The 11,777-nt window shown below is 25.7% G+C and overlaps 1 pseudogene; it reads right to left on the bottom strand.

Moving 5' to 3' along the window:
* Positions 1-1,359: 1,359 nt before the first annotated feature.
* LOC145849026 (late secretory pathway protein AVL9 homolog pseudogene) lies at positions 1,360-2,995 on the bottom strand (annotated as a pseudogene).
* Between the last annotated feature and the right edge of the window lie 8,782 nt (positions 2,996-11,777).

Genomic DNA, 11,777 nt, shown 5'->3' on the forward strand with positions numbered 1-11,777 from the left:
AAAAAAGTGTTTCATTCTAGGTTCTCTAGCTAGAGATCTTCAGTTATTAATTAAATCTAAAAAGAGTATTTTCTTTTTATTTGTATAAAAATAAATTGTTTATTTTTGAAACATAACTCGCAGCTACCTAAAGAATTAACCTATCCAACATTTTTACAGAAGTTTTCAATTCTTATTTGAAATTTAGTCTTTTTATAAAACTAGTATATATGTTTTTTTTGCTAAAATACTTAAAACAAAAAACTATGTAAATTAACTAATAATTTTTTAAGTACATGTCAAAAATGTGAAAATATTGCAAACTTTCAAAACAATAACAAGCTTTCAAAGATAAGTTTTAAAATAAAGTTTTAGGATGAGTATATGACAATAAGTAAAGTTGTCAAAAAAGTAAGTAAAACAGTAATTAAGCGTAAGAAATAGTCGCAAATGATAGGTATTTTAACAAATACATAAAATGCACATGAACTTAATTATCAAAAAGTATATAATACCATACCAATATCACAAATAAAAAATTAAACAAATAAATAACAAAAAATTTTGAGAATATATAAAGCAATACAAAGTGTTTTGTGAAAAAACTTGAATTTTTTTTACAAGTTTTCGTAAAAAACTCCAATAGTTTTAAAACAAAGCAGTCTAACAGTATTGTAAGTAAACTAAAGTATATAAAAGGCCAAATAATAATTTACAATTCATATTTTTGAATTTTATATATTTTTTTTTTATATAAAAGTTTTAAGCTTAAAAATTAAAACAGTTTCCTTAAAAGCACGCAAAACAAAAAGGTGAATAAAATAGGTGAAAAATCTAATATGTAAAAGATAGCATAGCAAAAAAGAGACCAGTTACTTGAAGATATTGCATTTAAGGGTCGTGAAAAAAGTTTTAAAACAATTATAACTCACCTATGGTGTTTACCTCTTTCTTAAACTACGTAATTCTTAAACGACACTGTATATTTAAAACTGTAAAAATCCATATTTTAAATTCTCTTGTAGTTTAGAAATAAAATAATAACACTCATGCAACAATATTAAAATATTTATAATAGTTTTACATTTAAAACATAATTAAGCGTTTTATTTAATTATGGGAACTTTTAAAAATTAAAAATAAGTAACTTCATACAGTGTAATTGTGTTAAAATGCTTCATTTATTTAAAAAATCAAAAGTAAATAAAAACTTTTAAAATAAAGCAAGTTATTTTAATAAAATTATACACAACGAACCAATTAATAAGTCATATGGAAATATTAATGGTATTTTATTGCATTTGAAAAACATAAACAACATAATAGGGCAATGAAAAAAAGGCTTCAGTACAAAATACCTAAAAAAAATATGTAAAGTATAAATAAAATTTAGAAAATAGAAGTTTTATTTCTTTTTCGACATCCAACTTATAAATCCGGATTTAGCTGAGTCAAAGGCGGAAGAAACAGCTTTTGTTGAGACATTTACTGCATTAGAAACAGCTTTAGAAGAGCTTGAAACATACTGATCAACATTTGAAAGAGCATCTTCAATTTTTCTTCCCTTCACACTAGATTGCAGATTGTGATGAATTCTCAACTTAACATCTGTAATTCCCCATTGTGCCTGATGGGGATGATGAGGGGAAACTTCGTTTATTGACTCAGACTTCAGTTGAAACCATTTTTTATAATTATTACTTTCCTTCCAAGCATTTATAAAGGCTGTGTTAAAATCATCTACATCTTTGTCACAGTTTTCTCTTGGAAGCGAGCAAGCAAGCATTGAAAGCAAATAATTTTGAAACTCTGATCTTGTCCATTCATCTCCTCCTTTCCAATTAGTTGAAAGTTCTTCATCTACGATACCACTATCCTTAACATTTTCTACAAGATGTTCAGCAAACCTAAGATCAGCAGAGGTTAGGTGAAGCAGTTTTTTCAAATCAGCATCTTGATATGATATTTCATTAGTATCAAGATTAACTATAACATCATAGTTTTTTGATTGTGTCAAAAACAACATATTGCTGGCACCAACAAGAAAGCCTTTTTCAGTGCCGGAAATTTGATCTAACTGTTGAAGACATACATAAGGTTGTAACATGTAACCATTAGTAAACAGAGACAATGGAAATCCAAGTTTGTTTGTATCAAGAACCTCTAAGTCTTTAGAGTCTGTGGAGTCTTCATCATCAGTTGATTGCATTTCATTTTGAGTAAGTTTTATTTCGCATTTTTCAGAGCTTGAAGCTGTATTTTCATAAACTACATTTAAATGAGACTCATCATTTTCATTCAAAATCTTTTTATATTCTCTAGCTTTTAGATTTTTCGAAGAATTTTGCAATGCAGTACAAGCATAAGTTAAGCCTTTTTCCACTAGGTCAGGAAACAGTGAGAGTAAAGACATAACTTTTTTAACAAGTTTATTGACAGGGGTTGCATAAAATAAGACTCTTTTTTCAAGTAAAATTAGCTTAAAAAGTATTAAGACTTTGTGGTTGAAAACTGCAAAAAGAGATTGAGGTGAAAATCCAAATGATTTACTAGTTAGTTGATCTGCTGTAATTGATAAATTTATATGTTCATATAATTCTTTTAAAATACCTCTTTTACTGAAGTCTTTTTCTTCAAAATACGCTTCAGTGATCATTTTAAGTTTGACAAGCAGTAAACCAAACAAAGAATGTTGTGTTAGGACAACTACACTTTTTTGAACACTTCCTCTTGTTACATCTTGGTCTCTGTTAATAAGGAGATCAGATGCAATTTGTCTATAACAACTCACTCCAAAAACTGTGGATTGCTTCATATTTTTCAGTGGAGGCAGCGTAAATATTGTAGAATCTTCAGTATAGTTGTGGCATCCGTCTGGAAGGGCCAAAAATGGAAGATAATTCCACTCTTTGGGAACTTCATTATTTTCTAACATTGGTGGGTAGGAATATTCAACCTGACAACCTTTTTTGTGATGAAAACCAACAAGAACAATATGCAACACTACATCACTCATTTTGTAAATAAAAATGTTGTAAAAATGTATAAAATAATCTGTAATTTTTAGTACCTTTAATAAAATGAATTACACTTTAAATGCAACTTATTTTTTTTCTAATTACACATCCATTATGAGATTTATCATAAATGGTATCAAAAGATATTAATAAAATAAAAATCTAACTTTTTCCTGATTGTTTCTATATAAAAGTTGCAATACCAGGGCTATAAAAGATTTTTAATATATAGAATAAAAAAAGAATATAGCTCAACTTTTCAAAGTGAACAAAAAATTATCAATTTAACTATAAAGGTAATTTTACAATTTTGAAAATTTAACCAGTAAAAATATTATTAATTGATATAGTTTAACTACACTATAAATAAATTTACTTACTATTCTCACTTCAATTTGTTATTAGGTTGCTATTTAGTAAAGAACATTAATGACTAACAAAATATTTTTCAATAAAAAGCTTTTATATCCATAAATTTGTGCATTTTAGTGCACACGCATGGCTGCCTAGTGTGCAAAGGAAAATATGTAGATTATCTAGGGAAAAAAAAACATTTAAACATACACTTAAGTAAAGTTATTTAACTTTTGCATATATTTTTCAATATTTGTTTTCATATGTCAATCAACAAAAAAGACAAACTACTTTGAAAATATTTTTTTGTTTTTCATCTATTGTAAACAAAAACTATGTCTAAAAAAATTATTACTAGATTATTATAGCACTTAACTTCAAAGTAATTTAAAGGGAATTGAAAATTTAATTTAGGGACGGGTCAAATATGCACCAAAACACTGTTGCACAAAGGGCTGTTTTTGCATAAGATTTAAAAAGATAATTGAAAAAATATATATTACCAACCAAGGGTTAGGGTCAACAGTAATAGTAAACACTTGATAATAAGAAAATAAAAATCAACAAAAAGTTAATTTATAAAACAAAAGATTATAAAACAAAGTTACTGACCAAGGGGCTAGGGGTAACAGTGATAGTTTGAAACAAAAAAGATTAGTAAAAACAATAAGCAGAAAAAAAGTTACCGATTAAGGGTAAGGGTTAGGGGTAACAGTGATAGTATAAATAAAAAAAAACAACAACACAAAAATTGAATTGATAAACAATTACACCAAATAAAAAAAATTTAACCTGCAAAAGTGTCTTCAAGCAAGATTGTCCCTTTGTGCATATTTAACTCATACTCATTTAATCAACATTGTTAAACTTTAAAAATTTAAGTGAAATATTCTAGTTATATTATTTTTGAAACCAAAAGTGTTAAAATTTTAGGTTTTACAAACTTTTTTTCATAAGTTTTTTAGTTTTTTAAGGTTTCCAATTAAATGTCTACCTTGATAAAGTACGGTTTGTTGTGTTGGAGTCATTGTACTTATAAATAAAGCATTCACTTTAGAATATATAAAGTATAATAATAGTTATTATATATAGTTATTAGTTTAAACAAAAAATTATTATCTGTTAGAAACAAGTTAACATATGAGTTTGATAATTATATGTTAAGATGTATGTTATGTATAATTATAAAAACAAAGTTTCACCAGCTGTTTCAAAATATTTCATATTTACTATATCCAATATTTATTTTAACAGTTTATTACTAACAAAACAATGTTTCACTCCTATACTTGCATATAGGATATCCTCAGTTGTTGTAAACAGGTCTGAAAAAAATTTCTTGAACAAAATAAATGGAAGTAAAACTAAATTAAAAAACTAATGGTTTAACAACAAAAATAAACCTTAAATATACTAAACTTGAATAAAAATTAAATGCTTATGTTACGCCTTTAAGAATTTTTCTGTTAATATAGACTAAAAAATTTATAATGTTATATATGTTGTAAACGGATTTGACATTGTAAACTTCTACCTGAGTATTAAACATCACCACTTAATGAAAGCCATAAATTTTGAAAAAAAAGTATTCAGATATAGAAGATAAGGACAATAAACTAATTGAACACACATGCAAAACAATTTTAACTTATGACAATAAAACTTGGATCAAAAATGATGAAAATGCGTTACTTGTTGTACCAATGGTCTGTTTTTTTGGCGCTGAGCTATGCAACCTTGTGGGACTGTACGCCCTAAACCGCCTTAAATCTATTTATAAAGCCAACGAATTGGCTTATACAGAGACAACAGTTTGCAGTTATAGAACGGAAAAGCAACCAGTCACTCGAAAATATTAAAAAGAAAACAATTAAACTGTTTAACAATATTGTCTTCAAAATAACTATTGACGTGGCACAACCGTATGTAATTTCTTAGATACAACTTTAAACCTGAACAACAATATATATAAATAACAAATTAAACCATCCTAAAGTTATAAAAAAGAACCTCCCAGAGATAATTAAGAGGAGAATTAAAAAAATTTCAAAAATGAACAAGTATTTAACAACCATGAGCCACATACAAAACGCTTTAAACAATGCCAACTTCAAACATAAACTAAAATATACAGAAAATGTAAAGACTCCAAATAAAAAGAAAACAAACCGTCCGAAATTAAAAGCATGCATAACATCTGCGAAACCTGTACTTTAGAAAAAATAGAGATAGCCAATGCTAAAAAAAAAGTCAACTTAAATAAGAGGTACGAACTATTTGCAAATTGTCCACATTTTCAAAAGCTCTGCTTTAAAACATAGACTAGCACCAGTTAATTAGTAAGTTAAATCATTTGTAATTGTAAAGAGTTTTTATCGCCCATAGAACAATAATTTTCTTTCTCTTTTACATCAAAATAAGATACCAAATTAAAACTTTTGATTACATAATCTTTATCCAATAAGGCAATTTAACAAAAAGTTTTCTAAATTTGTAGCTAAAATATACTAATTCAAATTGTGCACTAATTTAAACAACAATATAGTTACGTCATAAATGAATGTTAGAAATCTTGATCTTTAAATTTCAACAGTCTGTTTATATCTTTACCAATTGCAAATGTTGTGTTTATTATTCTATTTCTGTTTTTGACAACTAACTTCAATGTGAGTCATGATTTACTAATTTAACGTTTATAACATTATAAATTTTTTAGTCTATATTACCAGAAAAACTCTTAAAGGCGTAACATAAGCATTTAATTTTTATTCAAGTTTAGTATATATAAGGTTTATTTTTGTTGTTAAACCATTAGTTTTTTTTTTGTTTTACTTCCATTTATTTTGTTCAAAAAACTTTTTTCAGACCTGTTTACAACAACTAAGGATCTCCTATATGCAAGTATAGGAGTGAAACATTGTTTTGTTAGTAATAAACTGTTAAAATAAATATTGGATAAAAATCTCCTAAAATACATTTAAGTCAAGAACTTTAAATTGTTTAATTTAAAACAAGTTGAAATATTATATTTACTATATTGTATCTATTGTTAGAAGGAATTTTGCTGTATTTAAATACCACTTGCAACCTAAAAAGGATATATTTTTTCATTTACAAAAATTATTAAAACTTAAAGCCTTTCCAATCTACTTGATTCTTTATCAAAAGTTAAATGAATTGAAAAACAGTTTTAAAAAAATATAAAAATTTTAAATTGACTATGTTTTTATATAAAAAGTTCCTCACTTATATACATATAAGGTGCCAAATTTTTAAGATTTTATTTAACTGATTCTATATAAAAAATATCTTTTTACTCTATAGGGGTAAAACAGTAATTATGTTTACAAATACTTTCTTTATCAGAGGGTAGTAAGCTATTGACTAAAGAAACAGTTACAACTTAAAATACCGGAGTCATTTTAAAAGGTTAGAAATTGAATAGAGGACTATTTTAGTAAAAATAATTCGAAATATAAAATACAAATTGGTTGCATAGATTTTGTTTACACATATTTAAGGATAATGAATACAATTTATTCATCTTAAAGGCTAGTTATTATTATGTTTGTTGATATTTTCATATGCTACTCTTTGAGTCAAACAATAAAGCTGTTCTAAGTCATCCTGAAACTTTTTAAATCCTTTAAAAAAACTTGTTTAACATTCAAAGTCAAGTTGTTAAACAAAATTGTTTATAAAATAACTAAAAATTGAAACTAAATCAATTAAATAACATTCAAAATTTTGAAAAAACTGGCCTGGTAATTTCAGATATTTTTAAACTATCCCGAGTTTTTATTTAAAAAACTAAACTGGCTAAGTAATCCTAAGTTTTTTTTTAATCAGACTAACCTGAGTTTTCCTGAGAATAAAAAAAATTGCTCTGAGTTACCATGAGTATGTTGCAATAATGTTTATTCAAAAAAGGTCTTGTATACAGTTAAACTGTAGCTTGACTAGAACTATCTCTAAACATTTTAATCTAGATTGGAAGATATTTTAGTGTTATCAGTTTTTCTACTCTCTCTTACTGATCGTTAGTTACTTTTGTTGTTACTGATGAAGTATGAGTAGAGCAGGATTGGTCTGAGTGGTTGTTTTTATTGAATCTAAAATTTAATAAAAAGGTTTTATCTCCAATGACTGTGATTATTTAGTTCTGGTGAGTTTTTCTTTTTGTAGATTTTACATCATATATTTTAGAAATTAAAAACACTGAAATAAAGGTATGAGTAAACTGTATTTAATTTTTCAACTTATTTGTTACAGTTATCATTACTTTTTAAAGAAATGTCAAGTTTAATTTTAAGCTTAGCTGTATTAGAGTTACCACTCTTTAAGAAAAAAAAAAACTGCTTTGAGTGACTAAAAACTGCCCTGAGTCTCCCTGAGTTTTTTTTTCAAATCCATACAAAAAAAAATGCTTGTGATGCAAACTACTTTTACTTTGTGTTCTTTTTCTTCTTACTAATTAAAAGGAAGGTTGTATGTGTATTGTGTATGCTTCTGCATTAGATGTTCACTAAACTTAAGAGAAAAACTGTTTTCAAAGATTAGACAACACAAGTCTATTCCCATTTTTTAGTTTCTTTTACTGAAAGCAAGTATTTATAAGTTATAAGAAACAACTGTATCTATGAATTAAAGATGTTTAAAACATTACAATAAAAAAAAAATTATACAATATAAGTAACTAAAACTATAACCTATATAAAAACTTTTTCATGCATAGTTAAACTTTTATATCTCTAAACTGTTTCTGTTTAGTATAAACTCAAATCATAATAAGTATTAATTTCAGATTAAAAAAAAACTAAAATGTTATTTCTAAGAATAGTGAATTGCTAGATGCAAGGCTAAAAAAAATAAATAAGCATTTTAAGATCATTAATATCATTTCTTGAACGAAATTGGGTATATGAAATTAAAAAATATTGAAATTTGATCATTTAAATCTGATTTTAGATCTAGAAAAAACTTTGCCAAGAGATTTTTTAAAAATCTTAAAACTATCCTGGGATCTTTATAAAAATCAGATATGCTCAGAGTCATACTGAGTTTAAAAAAAAGTTAAAATACTCTGAGTTACCCTAAGACTCCTAAAGATTTTCTAGAATTTCAAAATACCCTGAGTACTCTGAGTGTGTGGCAACCCTGTGTATACAAGTAGGCACAATCATATAGTCAGGGTTGCAACATTTCAATGAAAAAAAATTGTCTTGAGTGACCTTAAACTGCACTGAGTCATACTGATTTTTTTAAAATCTTTAAAAAAAAATGTTGGTCTCTGGCTTAAATAACTTACACCTCAAGTTCATTATTTTTTTAATAATTAAAAAAGTTTGTATGTGTATGCTTTTGCATTAGATGTTCACTAAACCTATTAGTGGTACTATTTTTGAACATTTAAACTTAAAAGTTTAAATTAATTTAAATAAAAAAACCAAATTTTTAGATAATTTATGTAACTATGTTAGTAGAAAAAAAATTTGCTTTAATTTTTATTTCAATTAAACTTGCTTTTACATACACAAATATCATTATAGTATACTAAAAATCTTCTACCTTTTTACAAATTAATTTTGTACACATTTTTTGAATTACTACATCATAATATCCTTAATTATTGTTTTTTGATTATTTTTAAATTATTGCATAAGTGCGTTTTAGTTCTATTAGCTTAATAAAAGTTTGTTGAAAACTGGTTTAGAACCTGAAAGCATTTTGTGTAATAAAAATTTGTAGATTTTTCAAAACAATAACTTGATTTCCTTTAGTTATTGATGCTTTAGAAAAAACACATACAAAAAATTGACAGTGTCCTTGACTTATTTAAGCATTATATTCAGTATATAAATCTTGATTTAACAAAAAGTCAAAATACCCTGAGTTATCCTGATATTTTCCAAAATTTTAAGTATCTTGAGTACCCTCAGTTTTTAATAATTAAAGATATGTAGGGAATGGATTGTGGTACACTCATAATAAAATGCTTACTTAATTATTATCTTATAAATACTAGATGCTACTTTAGTCTATTTTGTATAATTTAGTCAGAGAGTTTGGGTGATGCGTCTATTATATAAAAAAACCACAAAACACTATCATAAGAACTCTGTTTCAAAATGTAATTTACTTTTATAAGCAACTTGGAATAAATAAAGTTTAATAACAATTAAAGCAAAAAAATATTTAACAGTTTTCTAAAACTTAAAAAAATGTAAACTGTAAACATTTCAAGAACTCTAAAACAATTAAGTATTGTTAAATAAAAACTCTTAATACTTAAACAATAAACATACACAATAAACAATATGCAGTTCTAAAAAAGGTTTAATAATAAATTTTAGCAATATTTAAATACAAACTATATCTAACGTTAACACAAGTCTAAAAATATATGTAATACTTCTGTGCAATTACATGCTTCATTGGTTAAGCTGGTTTTGTAAAACTCAACCTTCAATATTTAAACAAATACAAGTAAAACAATGGAAGAACATAAGAAAAATGCATTCCAATACAGTTATACTTAATTGAAAAATTATTTATATATAAAAAATAAGCTAGCTATATATTTAATAGTTTTAAAATTCTACCTACTTACAAGCACATTTAACAACTTTTTGTAGACAATACTTAGTTTATTTCAAAACCACATTAATTAAGTAATAAAATTTTGCTCAATTAAAAAATTTAAAAGCTTCAGATTAAGAATTTCCTAGTGATTAAAGTTTACTACACAGTTTCACAGTGGTAAAAATACCAGTGATCATCAGTTACAACAAACTTTTAAATTTAATACATTGTGTTTTTACAGTTTTATGTTTGTACTAAAGATTTATAGTGGCATTACCATTTCTCTGATCTTGTATACTATTTGGTTAATTGTTGCATTATTATGGTTGCTTTTGTACTAATATCAACAAAAAAATATCAACGTAGATATGATCATTAAACACAAAAATCTATGGAGGATATGGTGTGGTGTTCACATTAGGGTCAATACTAAAAGTTGTGAGTTCAAAAAAGAGTGCCAATAGTTTTTGGTGTTGAACTTAATACTTGCATACTTTAGGTATATAAAATCCAATAATTAGGTAAATACCTAGCATGATGTCGCACCAATATCTTTATTACTGAAGTTATATTTTATTGGAGGTCTATTTTAACCATAGTTTTGGGCTAAAAATGACATTTTATAAATAAATAACAAAATCAAGCTTTTTGGTCTTTGAACAACAAAATTTGAATATTTAATAGCTTTCATTTTACAATATAAATCAATTATACTAATACAATATTTTATATCAACTAAAAATCTATAAAATAAAAGCAATTAAATATTTAAGTTTAAGTGGTTTATAACAAACAAATTATATTTATTCAAAAAGCTTGTTTAAAACAAAGTATATTTTTATACTAAACATATTAGGCTTTAAACATAGATTTTAAGTCTAAAATTATGATGAAAATAGACATCAAAACAATGTAATTTTAGTTTAAGGGCATAGGGGGGGGTAAACACCCTTTTTTGGTTTTTGATCTTATTTTATATAGTTTTTACTAAGCTACGAGATGCTTTTTACAGATTTTAAAAATTCAAAATATTTTTTGAGATATAGCCGGTCAAAGTCGGAGGCAACAATAGGATTCTTATGGGAGGCGCAAACTAAAACGGCAAAAATAGACTATTTTACTAAAAATCTATCTTCTCCTACGTTTTTTGAGATAACTACCTCAAATTTTCAGGAAATGTTCCTTGATATGTTTAGAAAATTCTGTCGGAAGGAATTTTGAAAAAAATAAATAAAAAAAATTTTATATAAAAAATAAACAAAAAAAACAGTTTTTTTTTTGTTTTTTTGTTATAAAATTTTTATTTTTTAATTTTTTAAAATTCTGTTCCGACAGAATTTTCTAAATACTGCAAGGAACATTTCCTGAAAATTTGAGGTAGTTATCTCAAAAAACGTAGGAGGAGATAGATTTTTAGTGATTTCTAGTTATTTGCTGTTTTAGTTTGCGCCTCCCATAAGGATCCTATTGTTGCCTCCGACTTTGACCGGCTATATCTCAAAAAATATTTTGATTTTTTTAAATCTGTAAAAAGCATCTTGTAGCTTAGTAAAAACTATATAAAATAAGATCAAAAACCAAAAAAGGGTGTTTACCCCCCCCTATGCCCTTAATATTGGTTACAACAGCTGATTGTGACTTCACACTGGTGGCAGTGATCACATGACTAGATTGTTGGTGTGTTTTATGTTGTAGTGTCTGCAAATACTTACTTGGGGATTTGAGCTTCATGTTTTTCCTACACTTTGTAGTTTTTAGTGTTGAGATTTTAACCTTGCGAGTATTTGCCAAATGACGTGTCACCAGAGGTTTTTCTATAAAGGGTTAGGATTAGTTTTTATTTCA

Source organism: Thalia democratica, unplaced genomic scaffold (genome assembly GCF_965202585.1).
Source record: "Thalia democratica unplaced genomic scaffold, ktThaDemo2.hap1.1 HAP1_SCAFFOLD_1971, whole genome shotgun sequence".
Taxonomy (NCBI): domain Eukaryota; kingdom Metazoa; phylum Chordata; class Thaliacea; order Salpida; family Salpidae; genus Thalia; species Thalia democratica.